The following is a 17,032-nucleotide window of genomic DNA, read 5'->3' on the forward strand; positions in this document are numbered from 1 at the left end:
AAGCTGATTTGCAAATAAAGTAATACAAGAAAATGCATACCCACGAAATTCAGTCAATGCTAATAAACATCATGGAAAGTAGAGAACTAAGATAAAGGGAGCAATCATTTATTGTTACAGAGACAGATTTCCTTAAACAGAGGTTTTTTCTGCACCTCTGAACCATGAGGTGTTCACATTAAGTGGACTCACAGGCTTTCTTTGGCTGCAAGGCTCACCACTGAGAAGTCAAGGTTTGGATTGAAAATGTATGATGTGGCAATTTAGAAAAATCCTCCATCAAGAAGACAACTGCAGGCAGTCAGGCAAGTGAGAAATATTAGATTCACTAATCCAAATTTCAAACAGACAAATTTTAGAAAATAAAGAACAAGAGTTTAAAATTTGTATTTCGTAGAAATGCATAAGGTTAATTCATAATAAAAAGCTAGATGGAAGAAACTGAAAGGGCATAAATGGAGGCTTAACATTTTTTGGTTCTGCAGATGGAACAGTCAGAAAGGGTCTCCTCTATTAAGCAATTTGTTCTCTAGTTAATCAGAATACTATCAAAGTGCAAAACAATCATCAAATCTATATTTATGTATATTCTGAGTTTCGTAACACTAAATTTATTCAAAGGAAAAGTATTTTCAATGCCACTTTAAAACTTGGTTTGGGACCAATTTAGATGATCTATTGGATCTCAAAATGCATGTTCTTCCTGCTTTTAAAATGGCTCATTGCCTTTCTATACACTGGGAAAAAGATTTATATTCCACTAGATTTATTTTATTTTTAAGACTTTTTTTACAATATTACAGTAACAGGATCTCTCAGTTTGTAAGCAGCATGCAGTAAGGGATTCAAAGATGACTTTTTCAATTAGAAAACAAGAAAAAATAGTAGTAGCAAGCTTTCAGACCTCTTTTTATAAACATAAAAGACCTCATCTGAATCTCATTACCACATCTTCTTTATACTTAATCATTTCTTTGCTTCACGGCTGAAAGCAATCCCTGAAGTCAAATCACAGAAATCTCTGCTGGGCCTTCGTCAGGACCTTGGAGCAGCTCTCCAAAAGCAGCTCTCCCCATCAGCCATTGCCAGGCTCATTTCCCAGCTGCCACCAGGCAAAAGCCTAAAGCTTCAAGTCAAGGGAGCAGGAGGTGATTGGATCCCCAGACAAAAAAAGCACTGACACCACTCCCCTGTGGCTGGGATAACACAGCAGCTTCCACGGGTCTGATGCAGCTTGGCTGAACCCAGGAGTGTCACAGTCAATCTTTTCTGCTCTCTCCATCCAGTCCCCACCCCCAGGGCCAAGGAGACATTTCTCACTCTTCTTCACAAACCTCTGTCACACACCCTGTCAGCATGGCTCTCTAGATTCAACTGAGGAATGGGGGCGATTTTAGGCAATAAAACTTGGGAGCACAAAGAAGGTGGAGAGGATGAGCAAATGGCTCTGAACACCCAGTGACATCCTGTGTGGGAAACAGCAGCAGAGCTCCTGTGCACTCCAGCTTCTCAGACTCAAATCCTGCTTTAGCTTCAAATACAGTCTTTAAAGCATAACCAAAGTGTAGCTTCAACTGCACTGAAAAACAGCCAAAGAAGCTCAACCCCAATTCCCACAAGGACAGTGCAAGAGCTGGGAAGGAAAGAGCACAGTATGCCCACCACAGCCTTGGGTGCCAGAAAAAAATCTGCCTAATACATATCTAGTTTCTTACATCTTCTCATCTTGAGGCTGATACAGCAGAAAACTTTAATTCAAAAATCCACCTGTACAATGAAGTATTTTGATGGAATAAGTACATTATCCCCAAAATAACATTCACAGGAAGGAGCCATTCTGAAAGTAGAGGCAGAACTCTGACCAGTGCCAGCCTGGGAGAGGGAATAGAGAACTCATACTGTGTGTGGTCTTGGGTGTACAGATTGGTTTTCTATTCACAGGAGTGCCAAGTGGAGGTTTAGGAGAACATCAGTTACATCAGTCATCTTCTCCTTCCCTAAAGTTGTCTTTCTGCCTCTAGCAACCATGAGCCAAGACTTTTACACTTCTCACAATAGGAAACAAAACTACCTCAGCTTGAACTGCATGCAACCTTTCACTATCTGTTCAGCACTAAGCACGTATGACATCATCCCATAAGTCAAATAAGAACCTCCAGATGGCAGAAAATCAAAATGCTAAATGTTAAATCAGGTCCTCATCTTGTGGACAACCAGAAGCAAAATATACTACTTCATTTTTGGCCAGGGTGAATTTGCCAATGTAAAAAATTGTCTCTTCCCTGAAAATGGTACTGTGAAATCACATCTCCCAAAAATAACACAACAATGAAGTACTCTAAATGGAGCATGCCAGGACACCATGAGGAATGTCTGCCCTTTTGTTACTACCTCTTTTCCATCTAAAGCATTTTAAACATGATTTGAAAGGAAATTAAATCTGGGTCATTTTACAGGTACAGATATATATATATTTATATTTGAAAGGATAAGGATTTCTCGTGCACAAAACTTCTCTCTTTGGCTTTTCACTCAACACTATCTCATTTTAAGAGTCCTTCACTTATTTTTTCCAAGCTCTTGCAGTATATTTACTAGTAAAACTTGGCAGTCTGAAGAACACCATAATTTTCAAGAAAAATAAAGCAAAACCAGATCTGATAGCTAACACATTAAGTATTTCAAAGACCTCTCTCCAAGTAAATTGCTTTTTAATTTTGTCTAACTTCTTTTTCCTCAACAGCTACCTATTTCTACTATTTAATACAATAAACTCTGTCACTTGCTCTGGAAATATACAACACACTGTAAAAACTTTAGAATTGGGTTATACTTCTGACAAAAAAGAGTTCATGTAAGTGGCAAAAATTGCCAAATTTAAAGTCAAACTTTATTAATCTTCATGTCATCACCCGCCACTCAGGACCAGCTTCAGTAGTGATGTCTACTCCTTGAAGTTCCTTAGTGTTAACTGTTTAACTTAGATGCCATACTACATATTTCATTTAAGAAAGTGGTTTAGTGCTAAGGAGCTCCATGGGGAAGTAGAACATGAAGCAGCACTACTGTGTTTTACTGTGAAGAATTATTTACTTTTCCATCATAAATAGATACATTTAAAGCAAATGAAGGTCCTGATGAAGTCCTAAGTGTGCTGTAGTACCACAGCTGGGGTAATGAGAAAAAACTGCAACCCAGTGTTAATCCCCTCCTGAGCCAGCCCTGTTCCTGCACACACTGCAGCCAATATTCACCACTGTCCCAAGAGTCCCCTTCTGCACCATCATTCTCCCCCTTCCTCATCATCACTACAGACTCCACAGCCCTGTAGACATTTTCTGGGCTATTATTTGCTCTTTTAGTATATTATGCAGCCATCTTTTCAGGAAAATCTTCAGTTAATAAAAAAAACCTGAATTTCTATCAAAGATCTTTGTGCCTGTGTTTATGCACCCACATATATCTTGGGGAAGTTCTAAGCTGTTACTATGAAAACCAATTTAAACCAAGAATAAAAGAGCTGTCACTCTGATTTTCCATACAGAACTACTGAATTATTAATACAGACAGCACACTCTCAAATGGGTCCTTGTGCAAATATGAGAACTGAACTTCAGGTAGAGAAAGGATATCATGTGTCCCAATTGTACTCTCCAGAGCCATTTAAAAAAAGCCCAAAAAAACCCTATTCTAAAATAAGAAAATATAATGAAAACTACCTCCTCATCATATTTGCCCCTCATTTTTTAGTCTGATGTGATAAAGATTATCTTTTTCAAAGCAACAGCTGTACCTGGCAAGCCATACATTCATTTCTATCAAAAACATCTGATGTATGTAAAATTCAAGGCAGAAAAGGCAGAACATTTTGAAGCTGCAGACACCTGAATTTTGTACAGTTAATATCCTTTACCCTCTGTTCCAAATTGAAACTCTAGTGAGCTTGCTAGCTTTTTCACTTCACAGAAGAAAATTCCACTCACTTTCAGGCATTATCTCAAACATTATTCTCACCCCTCTACTGCTCTAAGTTGCTCTAGTTCACATTTTAATTCAGCTAATAGTTTATAGGCTTTATATTCTTTAGGCATAATCTAGTTTACTGTTTTATTTCTACGACTTTAGTATTTAAGAGCTGACCCAAGGGGAGGTGTTTAAAGCAGGTGAGTACTTTGTAGTCCAAGGAAACAGACAGGGGATGTTTTGCCAACAGAGACCTGTGTTGGCTGCTCCCATCAAGGGAACAAACTCCTGCCATTTCCCTGACAGAGTCCCTGTCACAAGCTCCTTCAGTCCTTCAGTACAAGGGCAGGAGAAGCACCCAGTGCTGGAACACCTCAAAATCACTTTACTCAATCCTTGAAGATGACACCAACATTTTCATAAACTTCCCAGCCTCCATCCTCAACAGCTCTGGCAGCTCTACTAATCAATCTTTATTTTTCTTACATTCTTCTTATCCACCAGTCCAGATTATGCTCCTCTTTAAAAGAGAGAACTGGTAAACTGATGGGTCATACTACACCAGAAAAGGTTTCAGCTGAACCAGAGATTGTAAATACATTAATGGGTCCTTGTGGAACATCATATGCCACAAGGAATTCTGACCCATGCACCTTATCAATACAGCCAACTGCCTACCAGCTGGTCTACTCTAATTTATATCCTGCTTATTCTTACCACTAAAATTAAGTGCTTTAAAGCAACTAGTCCAAAGTTCAGAATTTAATACTCAGTTTAGTTCCAGGAAATTTTGGAAAACACATGGGAACTGTAACTCAAGTGCTAATATTACAGTTTTTGTTAATAAAACTTCCAGCACTAACCTTACCTCATTGAATTTACCTCACTGATTTTTATGCTCACTATAAAACTATAGTTATTATAATACTTTTGAATTACTACAAAAGGAAGTCAGTCATTCCAGATTCAAAGTCATTTAGCAACGTAATGATAGTTATAAATTCAAAATACTTAAAATCAATTTACAAAACTACCAATCTTGGAAGCTTTTAACTTTTGAAATTTCTGTCTTCAGTGACATTCAAATTTATTGTACTGTAACAGATTAATAGAAAGTTAATTAGATAGCCATGGTGTTCTTTTTTAAAGTCAAGACAATGTGTTTAACTGCTTCCTGAAAAAAAAATGTGTAGAATTCCATGAAAGACTTATCAGTAAATATCCATTAATTTGAAATATGGTAAAAATATAGAGTTTTTACATGAACTGGTTTTCTGTTTAATTTTTTTTTTCTAGTAGGATTCAGTAATTAAAAATAGTTGACACAGCAATGAATGTGTGTTTTTCAAAAAGCACATTTATGTTTGCAACCTACTCAGAATGAAGGAGGTGCCTGTCGGTAAAACCTCTCTCCAGCTGAGCTAGAGAGGCTGTGCTATAGCTTCTAGGGATGAGCTGTGTCCTCAACCTCTCTCTCAGTTTCCCTTCTTTTGTGTGACACATCTCACAGAGGAGAATCTCATGACTCACTCTCTTCTGAAACTGGAGGACCTGGTTGTGTCACCTACTGGAATATCAGACATTCCTACAGCAGCAGGTCCAGCTGGAATCAGCTCTACAGACTACAGACTTATCTTCCAGAATCTACAGCCAGCTTACAGAGGGACATAACACAGCCTGGGCATTATTTTCATTTATTCTTAAGAGTATGGTAAACAGAGGGAAGGTTAAAATAACACACTAAACATATACTGCTTATTTTAAATACAACACAGCATTTTCTCCATGAAATATGGCATTTTGACTCCTGTATCTCTCCTGCTCACATTCTTCCAGAAACCAGGTTACAGCCTCTTCTTTGAAAATTGCTGAATTTTTCACAAGAGGGGACAAGCTTCAATGAAGTCCTTGTAATCCCTCCAATTAAAAATTTACCTCTAAAAGTTTCCAAATAAAACAGCTGAAAGTCCTTTCTCTCTCTCAAGAGGCTAGGCTCCATAATCTCCTGAACAACAGGAAACATCAGCTGGTTGGATAAGGACCTTGAGTACCAGGAAGAATTACAGATCTGCTTCCCTCCATGACACGTCCTCAAGCCAAACCTTCAGTCCTCTAGGCCCTTCTAGAATTCAGAACTTTCCCTCTGGCTCTTGAGCCGTGCAAGGCAAGGCAAACCAGCCCTCTTGCTTATTTCCCCTGCAAATGTCAGCAGGATGAAATTCAGGGATATTCTGAGCCCTTTAAGTAATTGCTCTGTGAATTAATGTATCACATGTATTAATTTATTTCTTAAAATGGCAAGGCTTGGTATTTTTTTAGTATGAAGCACCTCAACCAAAAAACAGACTGTGCTCCTGCTGAAACAAAAGTGCAACTGTTCTGGCCATCCTAGACACTGCAAAAAATATTTCCTTCCTTATGCTAGAAACAGAATTCCAAACTAGTTTCCAGAGATAGTGCTGGCTTGTGATAAGAATTCCAGACATGGAAAGGCTACTTAGATCATGAGAGGCTTCTGTCAAAAGACTGAAAGGACTGTTTCAGATTCCAAACTGGTAACTCCTTACTTATCTCACCTTTGCAGTAACATTTTTTAGGTATTTTAGGTAGAACTGGAGAAGGCATTTTACTCAAGAACGTCAATAATCACAGGAATGATAGCCCTTCATCTTGTATTTTAAATGTTTGAACAGTTTAAGGCAAGTAATGAGACCCAAACAATACTGCAAAACAGTGCATGAAATTGGAACTAAGGAAATAAATAATTCTTTTCATAAATACAGTGATATTAATAGAGGTTAAATGGTAAATTAAAAATAAAAAGTTATGCAAGAATTAAATCAGACAAGTTTCAGTTGCAGGCTGCGTAACTTTCTAACAGAGATTACCTTGCCAAATATTTTTACTGAATCCAGTCTGCCAGATCATCTAGCAGAAAGAGACATGACAAGATCTGATCTTGCATTTATTTATTATTCATCTGAAAGCTATAGGTTCACTAGTTTACCACAATTATATTCCATCTGGGACTAAGCTCCTCAGGACAGAATAGCATCTGCATGAGAAAGATAAAGCAAAACTGATAAGTGCTGCTTTCCTCACAGCCTTGACACTAAACAAGCCATATGAAGTCAGATATGAAAACAATCCCTATCACAGAAATGGTCTTACACTGTCAGATACGTAAGGGATGCTTTCAGGAAAAGAATCAGCAGTGAAATAACTCCCCAAAACCACTTGCGGAGAAAGAGCCATACAACCTCCAAGAACCAAGAGGGAGAGCCAAGATATGGGGACTAAATGAATAAAGTGTCCTCAACTGAGCTGAACACGGGCCAAGTCTGGGTCTTCACAGCAAAGTCTTCCACCCACAGCTCTCTCAACTAATTTCCAAGACCCTCTAAGTCCTGCAGAGGCTTTTTTATCTACTTGATTTAATGTACTACCTGCCAAAAGGAAAAATATGCTGGAGAAAAAACATTATTATTTTATATAATAATGAAGAAACAGAAACAATCAGTGGGGAAGTGAGGGAACTATTTAGCTGCAAGAAAACAACATTTTGTTAACACATTTGAAAAGTGTTTTTATGCAAGAAGTCAGAGGAGCACCATGCCACAAATGAACAAAAAAGTAAATAGTTTGATGGAGTTTAGAGTCAGGACAACAGGAAACTTGAACAATTTCTGGAAAGACCTTCAGGAGCAAGATGTCTTCCAAAAATTCCCAAGGAAACATCCATAGTCCCATAATGACAGTTGTCCCACTGAAACTTGTGACATGTTTTCAAGATTTCTGATAAACAATGAAGAACTACTATTATGATTTATAATAGCAGGTTGGGAGGAAACCTGCAATATGATGTGCAGCATCTACAGAGCAGACCAGCTTCTGTTAGTATTATTATAATTATGCCAAAAATCTCATCAATGCCCCTACAAAGTGCAGTGTACTCCTACTCAGGTAGCCTGTGAAAAGTTTCCCCTATTCAAAAGCTCAAGGCGAAAGTTCAAGTGAGCAAAAAAAAAAAAAAAATTAAAATGGACACTTCAAATCATTTCTTTCAGAATGAAACCTTTCCTTCCTTTTGTTTCCTCAAAAAAGTGAATGTGAGAAAAGCATAAACAAAACTCTAATGTAAAGAGAAACAGATTCCATTTTTTAAGGGGAAAGGAGAAAGAAACCTCTACATATTTTTGTGCACAAAGCAAACTCAAATTGTTGAAACACCAGAATATGACATCTTAATAATACTAAATTGTCATATAACATTTAAGCTACAAGATGCTGAGCATAAGCTAACAATTCTACCTTGGTAAGAAATTAAGATTTTTTTTTTTAAGTATTTTCGAGTCCAGTCAGATTACCTCATGTAAACAACCAAAGTTGTTTAAAAACTTGCTCATCCCTGAACTGGAAATTACTATTCCTTAGTCAATATATCATAGCTGAAAGAAAGAAGAATGTTACCAGTTCACAACAGTGATAAGCAAAATGAATTGGCTGCAATGATTCCTGCAAATGAAACCACAATGCAATGATAGATTCGAGCCTTTTTAGCATCATAAGAAGGTTATTTTGTTTTCCTGATCATCCCCCTAACCTTCCTCTTCCTCTCTGCTATCTGGAATTCATCTCTCTTGAAGCTGGATGACTGCATTTCAGACAAGATCTCAGAGAGTACATAAAAATATTCCCCAATTTCTGTAACAAATCTCTCTCCTGATACATTTTAGTATCAGATTTTCTACAGCCACATTTTATTGGTGACTAACAGCAACCCTCTAACACACTATTATTACTTTTACCTAAACCTCTATACTAAATAGAGGTTCTGGTTTTTTGTCCAGAGGGGCAAAATCCTGCATTTTGTACTACCCTAGCTCATGCTCATCCATTTTTCTCGCTTCAGAATTCAGGATCATCACCAGGGACCCCAATCTCAGGTGTGTGTCTCCAAATTCCGGCAAGCTGAGCAATGGCAATATGAAATAAGCCTCATTGCAGTATCAGGTCTTGAGATGTCACCAATAGTTTTGCCAACCTGGTCTTTCCTCTCCCTGCTATCTCCACTGCTCCTCTGTTAGCCAATATTTCACCACTTCTACTACTCTGGGACTGAAGCATGTCCCACCTGAACATGGTACAGCATGGAAAGCGCTCCTAAGATTCAGCTAAATTAGGCATTATGTATATTTGTTGTTTAAAGATTAGTAGTGTTATCAAAAAAAGATACTGCTTTAGCCTAATTTAGCCAAATTCATAACCAAAATGGATGCACAGTAGTTCTCTAAAACTGAAAAGGTTTTTTTTACACCAGAGAAATAATCTTTTCTAGCAAATCCAAAGGGGAATAATCAGAATATGTTTTTGCTTTAGACATTTTTACAATTTGTTCAAGCTTGCTATCCTGTCTGGGAATGGGAGTGGTAAAATTCAGTTCTAAATCCTATGTTACCAATGAAGTTGCAAACTTTGGATTTTGTTCCAAAAATACCACCAGAATTCCTGCTTTTTCAATTGATTACGTTCAAAAGACTTCTGTTGAAAGTTTCTGGACTTGAAAGTGTGTCTTTGAAATACTTCTAGGATTGAATCTTCTGGGATTTCAACCCTTTCAACAAAAGTTATCCTTAAGTATAAAGATACAAACAATAGTGGAAATTATTTTCCTAATGTGCTACAGAAAATATGGAAGAAAAATTAATTCTAAAAAAAATTACTATTTTAATCATTCATAACATTCTTTTTGTGTATATAGTATATATATTTGTTTGTATATATATATATTTGAGTGTATTCTTTTTAGTCTATATATAAATAGTACATATATATATACATATATATACATGTATATGCATATTCATGTATAAACAAGTATTGCTGCTAAAAAACTCAGGGCATAAATAATTTAACACAGAAGGAGAGGCTATATGAAATCAGACTTACTAGTCAAAGGAATGAAACCTGAGTATGAAAATTCATTCCCTGATCTCTGACAGCTGACATTAACATGGAGCCTTATAAATCTGCCCTTTAAGAAAATTCTGAAAGTAAATAAATAAATAAAGTACTATTCCTCATCTGTTTTTCTTTTCCTGGAAAGCATTCTGAAAGTAATCTTTTTCCCAGACATGCATAATTCTACACATGGGTGAAATTCTGCTCCTTTTTTCAATCTCGTCAAAAGATTGAGAAAACAAAGATACATTTCAAGAAACAGGACAATGCCAGGACACAAAAGGAATCTTAATGTAAAGTTTAGCATATGTTAACTACATAGGATCCTGCACTGCACTATGCAAAGTTAATTGCATTTATTAACATATAAGAGTATCACAATACCATCTCTCAAGTGGAAACAAAGCAAAAAAACAAAACCAAAACCAACCCCCCAGAAAACTCTCACCTTTCAAACCAGTAAGGTATAGAAGACATGTGAAAGAAGTCTTAACACTTCTTTCTGCAGCTGTCAAGCTGTCTTGAAGAACTTTGTTTCCAAGTACTCCTTTAGTAAGGATGTTTTCTAAGAAGTGAAGAGCAGTTGGCTGGCAAATAACAGCTACTATGTAAAACCTAATGAATTTATTAAATTTACATCTACTGAACATTGCATTACAAAAGCATATCTTTGTATACATTGGTATATTAGCCTCTTTGATTTCTACTTCTATAAAAAACATGGGAGTTTATGCCTATCATTCCTGAAAATTAAATTCAGAACAGCGAAGTCAGCCTTTGTTCTTCCTGCTTGTGTTATACCCCCAGTAATACCTCACCAGGTTGGCTGTAAACTTGTGCAGATGCAATTAAGTGCCTCTGTAACTGAAACTTTATAAACCTTTGTATTATTTATGCAAGAAGAAATATAACCTTTACCCTCATTCATCTCTGTACTGGACTAGAAGACCTAACAGAGGACTGAAAAAATTATTTAGTGCATTATATATAGATGTGATCTTGAATGTCAACCAAGTATGAAATTGATAGCACAGGGATAAAATAAAGCAGTCTCCACACTTTCTTGTGATTTCTTTATATATACATACAATTTTTTTAATTTCATAAACACATATGTATAAATATTTAATTTCTTCAGCCACTGAAATTATACCATGAAGTATGCTCTTAACTGGATGATTTTCCATTTTCTACATCTTAATTCCAAGTACCTGTCTAAAGATCTAAATTGGCATCATTATCCTAGGAACATGTACGACTAAATGAATCTAGGAATAATAAAATGCCTTGACCTTAACAGACCTCCTGTACCAAAAGCATTTAAAAGTGTACAGAAGATAAGACTTCAAGTAATCCCACTCTTTAACATAAACTATTATTTCATGTATGAATAAGGGCTCTTTTTCAGCACAACTGCTGGTTACAATTAATAATAGTAAATGCTAGTTTTATACATTCATATTTCTCCTGTGAGTTAAACAACACTAAGCATGCAAGGAAGACAAAGATACACTTAATTAGCCTAGAGGTCACATGCTATAAAAATCATTAAGACCCTGAAAAAGAGGAAACTTTGAAACAAAGGCAGGATCATGAGTTCACAGGTACAGTTCTACAAAAAGGAGAATGTACATCATATACCAAACCTCACTGTACAGAATTCAGCCTTGAAATAACAGCAGCAGCCTTGCCCTGGTCAAGTTTTCAACACTGAGTTGCAACCCTCAACACTGGTCAAAAACTTTCCTGTTTTATTAAGAAAGAAAATTATTCAGGATTTCTCTCAAGCATGACACTGGTTAAGAGAGAAAGTCAGAAAATTGTACGTCACACAAAATTTCCAGTCTTTCTCTTTTAGCTTTTAATGGCAGGTGCCTGATTACGACACTACAACAAATATCTTTGAAGTGTTTAACTTACTAACACTGTTAAAGGAAAAGAAAAACAAAAGCCTAAATACACTATTCATAAAACAGCATATTTTCCTTAATTAATTTTCTCAACATTTACAATATCTTTACTAATTCTCTGTAACTGGATATATTCTGGATCCATTCTCAGAGAATCTGTGTAGAATAAACATTTGAAACATCTTAAAGACTAACTAAAACCATCTTTCTACTACACTCCAAGGCAAATGATTTTTGGATGTTTTGCATTTTTATGCTAAATAGAGCAGCTGCAATTGATAAAAACCAATCAAGCTAATTTAAGTCAATCATGTCCAGGAGGTTCTCATCGCTTGTGTAAAAATGCTCTCACACTCACTCAAAGACTTTACCACAGCAAATACCTCCCCCACACTCAAATTTTGATACCTTAAAATCCCCTCTGCATCTTATGCAACAAAGAAAATACAATTCTTATGGAATAAGCATATGTATTGTTTTACACTACAAATCAAACTTCTGTGTTTCATTTGAATACAAACTTCAATTGTTAGTACCACTTGAGCACAAATATGACTCATCCCACTGCACCACTGTACCTTTAGTGCACATCAAGGCACCGGGTCAAAGGCAAAGTAAACTTCTAGCACTGAGAATGCACAACTGTTACCCTCTAAAACATAATCTGGATCACATTACTGAGATCATATGTTTTGAATTTATTTTTTGATTTATCAATATGGCACATCACAGCTGCCATCCTGAGTTCTCTCTCAGCTGCTCCATTTGACATTTTAAATGATGATAGTTTATATTTTTAAATTTTGCACTATTGCCACTACATTTTAAACCTATGAAACTATAACAACCATGCAAGAACTCATTCCTAGATGGGCAAAATCCAACATTACAGATCTGAAATCTGTGATTGATTCTTACCCGTTTGGCCAACCCCCACATGCATGTGACTGCAGACACTTTTCAGGCAGCTCAAAAAAAAATGAAATAAATAAAGAGAGGCCCTGAACTCCAAAGTATGCCATGTCCTTGCTCCTGTTCTCTTTGAGATGATTATGGGGTTCAGGGCAGTATCTGGAGATGGAAGCAGAGAATCACATCAGCCTGCCCTGGAACTCTTTCTCCTTCAGGAAGAGGTGAAACCAAGTGACAGCTGGTGCTATCAGATTGACATAAACGGCTGTCACAGCTTCTTTGCATGTTCTTTTTGAGAAGTGGCTCACCAAAACCATTTGCTCACTGTTCCAACAGAAGCAAACAAGGAAAATACAACAACATCAAGAAAATTCATTTTCCAGTAATCCTGCAACTGACCAAGACAGGGCTTGAAAAACATACCCTCATCTTCAAATCATAAAAACTACATCTATCTTTGTGGAGAAAGATAATTTCCCAATTATATTTGTCCTACAGTTGTCTAAAGGATTTTTGTTGGGAAGGAAAGGGTGTTTTTTTCTTGATAGACTACTATGTTGGGGTTTTTTTTAATACACTGAACTGTTAAATACCACATCAAGTATTACGATAAGCTTTTCATCAAACTGTTTATCTTAGAACAGTAAGTGGATAATAGTTCTTGGACTTATGTATGACTAATAATAACTATTGGAATTAATAACACATTGCCACTCCAAACTCGTGTTCTAGAAATGCTTCTTTTGGTTATGCATCAAAACACAAAACGCTTCACAACAATAGCTAAGCCAGCAGGAAACAAAGCCAGCTAACTGAACAGGCAGCACATGCCTTGGGGATGTGGAGCCAGTCTCTGGAACACACTCAGAGCTCAGCTTAGACTTGGTGTATCTCCAGCTGAAGGCCCCACCAGGATGGTTGGGAACTGACACACAGAATGTATCTGCAGAGGCTGAGCACCAGTCTGTGCACCCTGACAAAAAAGCCACAGCAAGATCTCAGTGCTGTCTTCAATCATTACTGAGTGGAAGGACATGAGAAGGCAGGGCCAGACTCTTCTCAAGGGAGCACTAGGCAGGGATGAGACAAGTGGAACATGGAAATTCCACCTTGACATAGGGAAAACATATTTTTGGTTTGGTTTTTGTTTTGTTTTTTTACCATAAGCTTGGTCAACTACTGAAGCAGGTGTCTAAATAGGTCATGGAAAATCCTTCCCTGAGGTAGCCAAAACTTGGCTGGATGCCATCCTGAGCAACCTGCAGTATCTAAAACCTACTTAGATCAGAAGCTTGGGCTAGACAACCTCTAACCAGGCCTGACATCACCCTGTGAAGCACCCACAGGCCAGTCCTCCCTGAGGACTTCCCCATGGGCACACAGAGTCCTCAGAGTCTCCCTGTTCCTCCCAGACATTTGTGCCTGCTCCCACCCCCCCGTGTCACTCATTTTCATTTAGCTTCATAATTACAGAAGTACAAATACTTCTTCAATACTTCTTCAATACTTTGATTATACAAAATTGATCATTTATAAAAATGCGTGGTAGCAAAATAGTCTCCTCTATTTTTAACAATTCCTGAAAGCATTCTTTGTCCAGGAAAAGCATACATCATTTAAGCTTACCCTCTCACTAGGTATGTGACAGCACACTTCAAACTTTATGACAGAAGATGACACAAAGTAGAGTGGAGCCTGCTGCCAGACTGCTGGCACACAAAATCACCCTGGAAGAGAAAAAGGTAACAGAGGCCACTGGTACCTCAGTGCAGAGAGGCCTGGACTTGTGTTTGGCTCAGAAGCTAACTCAGCTGCAGGGCTGGGCACAGCCACAAGCCACCAATGCACACGGGTCTAGGTCAAGTCTGGCAAAGATTTCCTGCCTGATTTAAAATGAGTTTATTTGGTCCAATGGCACTTTTCCTAGGAATGGAGGGCAGGTTGACTACACATGTGCCTGTCTTTATTTTTGGCCTGACACTTGGCTGGATAAACTTCATTATGTTTTTGGTTATGCTTAAGAAAAGTACTGTCAATTGTTTCCAGTCTGTTGCAAACATAAACCTCCAAGCTGTATTAAATATGTACTATTGTATTTACCACAATGTTATGAAATCATGCATAAAATCCTAAAATGGGATAAAATAAAGGGAATGTGTCTTCCCCTCCTCCCCTTTGCCCCAATTTCTGGCAACATTTCAAAATAAACAAGGAACAAACCAATGCTTCTATTGAAAGGTCAACCAGCACCTGAGTCAAGGGAAGATAAAACTAGCCTAAAACAAATACAAACATATTATTTAGTAAGTAGAAACCAATTTTCTCTTATATCACATATGCAGAAAGATTAAACAGCTCCAAAATGCAATATCTCAGTAATTACCTGTGCCTATTAAGCAAGAAAATGGAATTCTTTGGGCTGAAAGAGAAACGAAATTTAAACTTGACTAAAAAATTAAATCAATAGTAAAAGAAAAGATTACTTTATTTTAACTCAAATAATGTGGGACTGACTAGGTATTGAGGAGAATTAAGATTTCCATCTTTTATTCCCACACATTCTCATCTCGGGAACCTTATTACTCCTGACATAAAGCAGAGAAATTTAGCTATAGATATTCAAAGACAGAAAAGAATGTGGAACCATGACACAAAAATACATGTTCTGTTTGAAATTCAGTGTAGCAGGGAGTCCCTTAACAACTGTGCACTATGTTATGTTTGAGAGTTCCACAACATGTAAAAGATCAGTGAAGTGCACTCTGTAGCTCAAATAAACTGAGCACACCTTTCTCTACAGTTCCCTGCCTTGCCCAGTAAGGACTCTACTTATTTGTACATGGTTTTGCTATTTATCTAAATTTAAAGGTGAAAGATGAGCCTTCAGTACAAATCTTTCCAGCAGTAATCCATCTTCCATGCAAGCCCCAGACCAAAGAATTACTTCTGTTACACTGGATATGGCACACAGGCATCATGAACAATTCTTGTAGAAAACAAAGAAAAAAGAATCTTAGCAATTCCTGTTGCTGTTGGTAGTAATTGCTACTGAAAATTTTCTTATTTTATTATTTCTCCTAAGTTTTAAGACAAAATTTGTGTCCTCCATGCAGAGCATTTCAATGACAATGTTCCTCCAAATTTACTACTGAAAAACACTAAATATTTTGGAATAGAAGGTCACTTTCTCTGGTCTTGCTACAAAAATGCTTTAATTTCAACCACAAACAGTACCTATATTTGGAAAACAGAAAAATATTTATGCAAAAGATTAGGAATCTATAGAAATAGGCAGATATAATAGATACTGATCTTAATTTCATTTAGGGATTATAAGAAAACTCTACAGCATTTATAAATACTATAATCTTTTCCAGAATCCAAATTAGTGCTGTTCCAACAACATTCAGAACAATGAGTAAGTGATACAGCATAAAAGTAATTAACTAATGGAAAGTATTTTAAGTATTTTCTTGGAACTTCAACAGTTTAAACAGTTGAAAGGGAAAAACAAACATGCAGTGAATGTGAGCCTGAACTGTTTTTATTTACACACTCCTCATCTTTCCCATCCTGTACTGATCTTGTGCCTGATCTCACAGCACAGGGCAGCTGGAAGAAAGCAGTCTTTATAGATAAGAAACAGCTGTTATGCTTGTTTGACCTGAGGAAGAATTTGAAAAACAAAAGTAAAAGGACATGAGAATGAAATGAGTCCTCATAAAGCAATACTTGCAGAATTACTCCAGCCTATTTCCAGCCAGCCCTGCTAACAACATCTGACATGCACCTTGCTTGCATCAAACTTACTTCCACTGAAAGGCAGAAAAAAAGGGGATTGAGCAAAGGCAATAGTGGTTCACAAGCCCTATTTTTACTCAACGGGGGAGAGCAGGGACCAACACCACACATTAAAAAAAGTGTGAATTAAGATTTGCCTCTAAAAATACAGTCTGACTTCTTATGTTAAAACAGGCAGCCAGATGAACACTTCAATAACACAAATCAAAGCATCCTTATCCATTTTATTCCATCTTCTGATCTACTTCTCAATCCAACTTGACACAAGTACCAATGTTTTCAAAACTCTTAAATACTTGACCTGTAAACCCCAGATTTTATCTAGTTAGGTCTTAGTTTTACAATACTTAGACACATTTCTAACACAAACTGTAGCTGAACTCTACTGGTTCAGACAATGTTTAAGCAGCTCTATACATGAGCAGAGATGTTCCTGTCCCAGTGTTCTTACATAACAGCATCTTCTACAACCCCCCCCCCCCACA

General features: G+C 37.0%; 1 protein-coding gene across 1 annotated transcript in view; it reads right to left on the reverse strand.

The window, feature by feature from the left end:
- The window catches only part of ERC2 (ELKS/RAB6-interacting/CAST family member 2), a 402,854-nt gene that overhangs the window by 285,556 nt on the left and 100,266 nt on the right, over positions 1–17,032 (reverse strand). The window lies entirely within an intron of this gene.

Source organism: Fringilla coelebs, assembly GCF_963513975.1.
Source record: "Fringilla coelebs genome assembly, chromosome: 13".
NCBI lineage: Eukaryota > Metazoa > Chordata > Aves > Passeriformes > Fringillidae > Fringilla > Fringilla coelebs.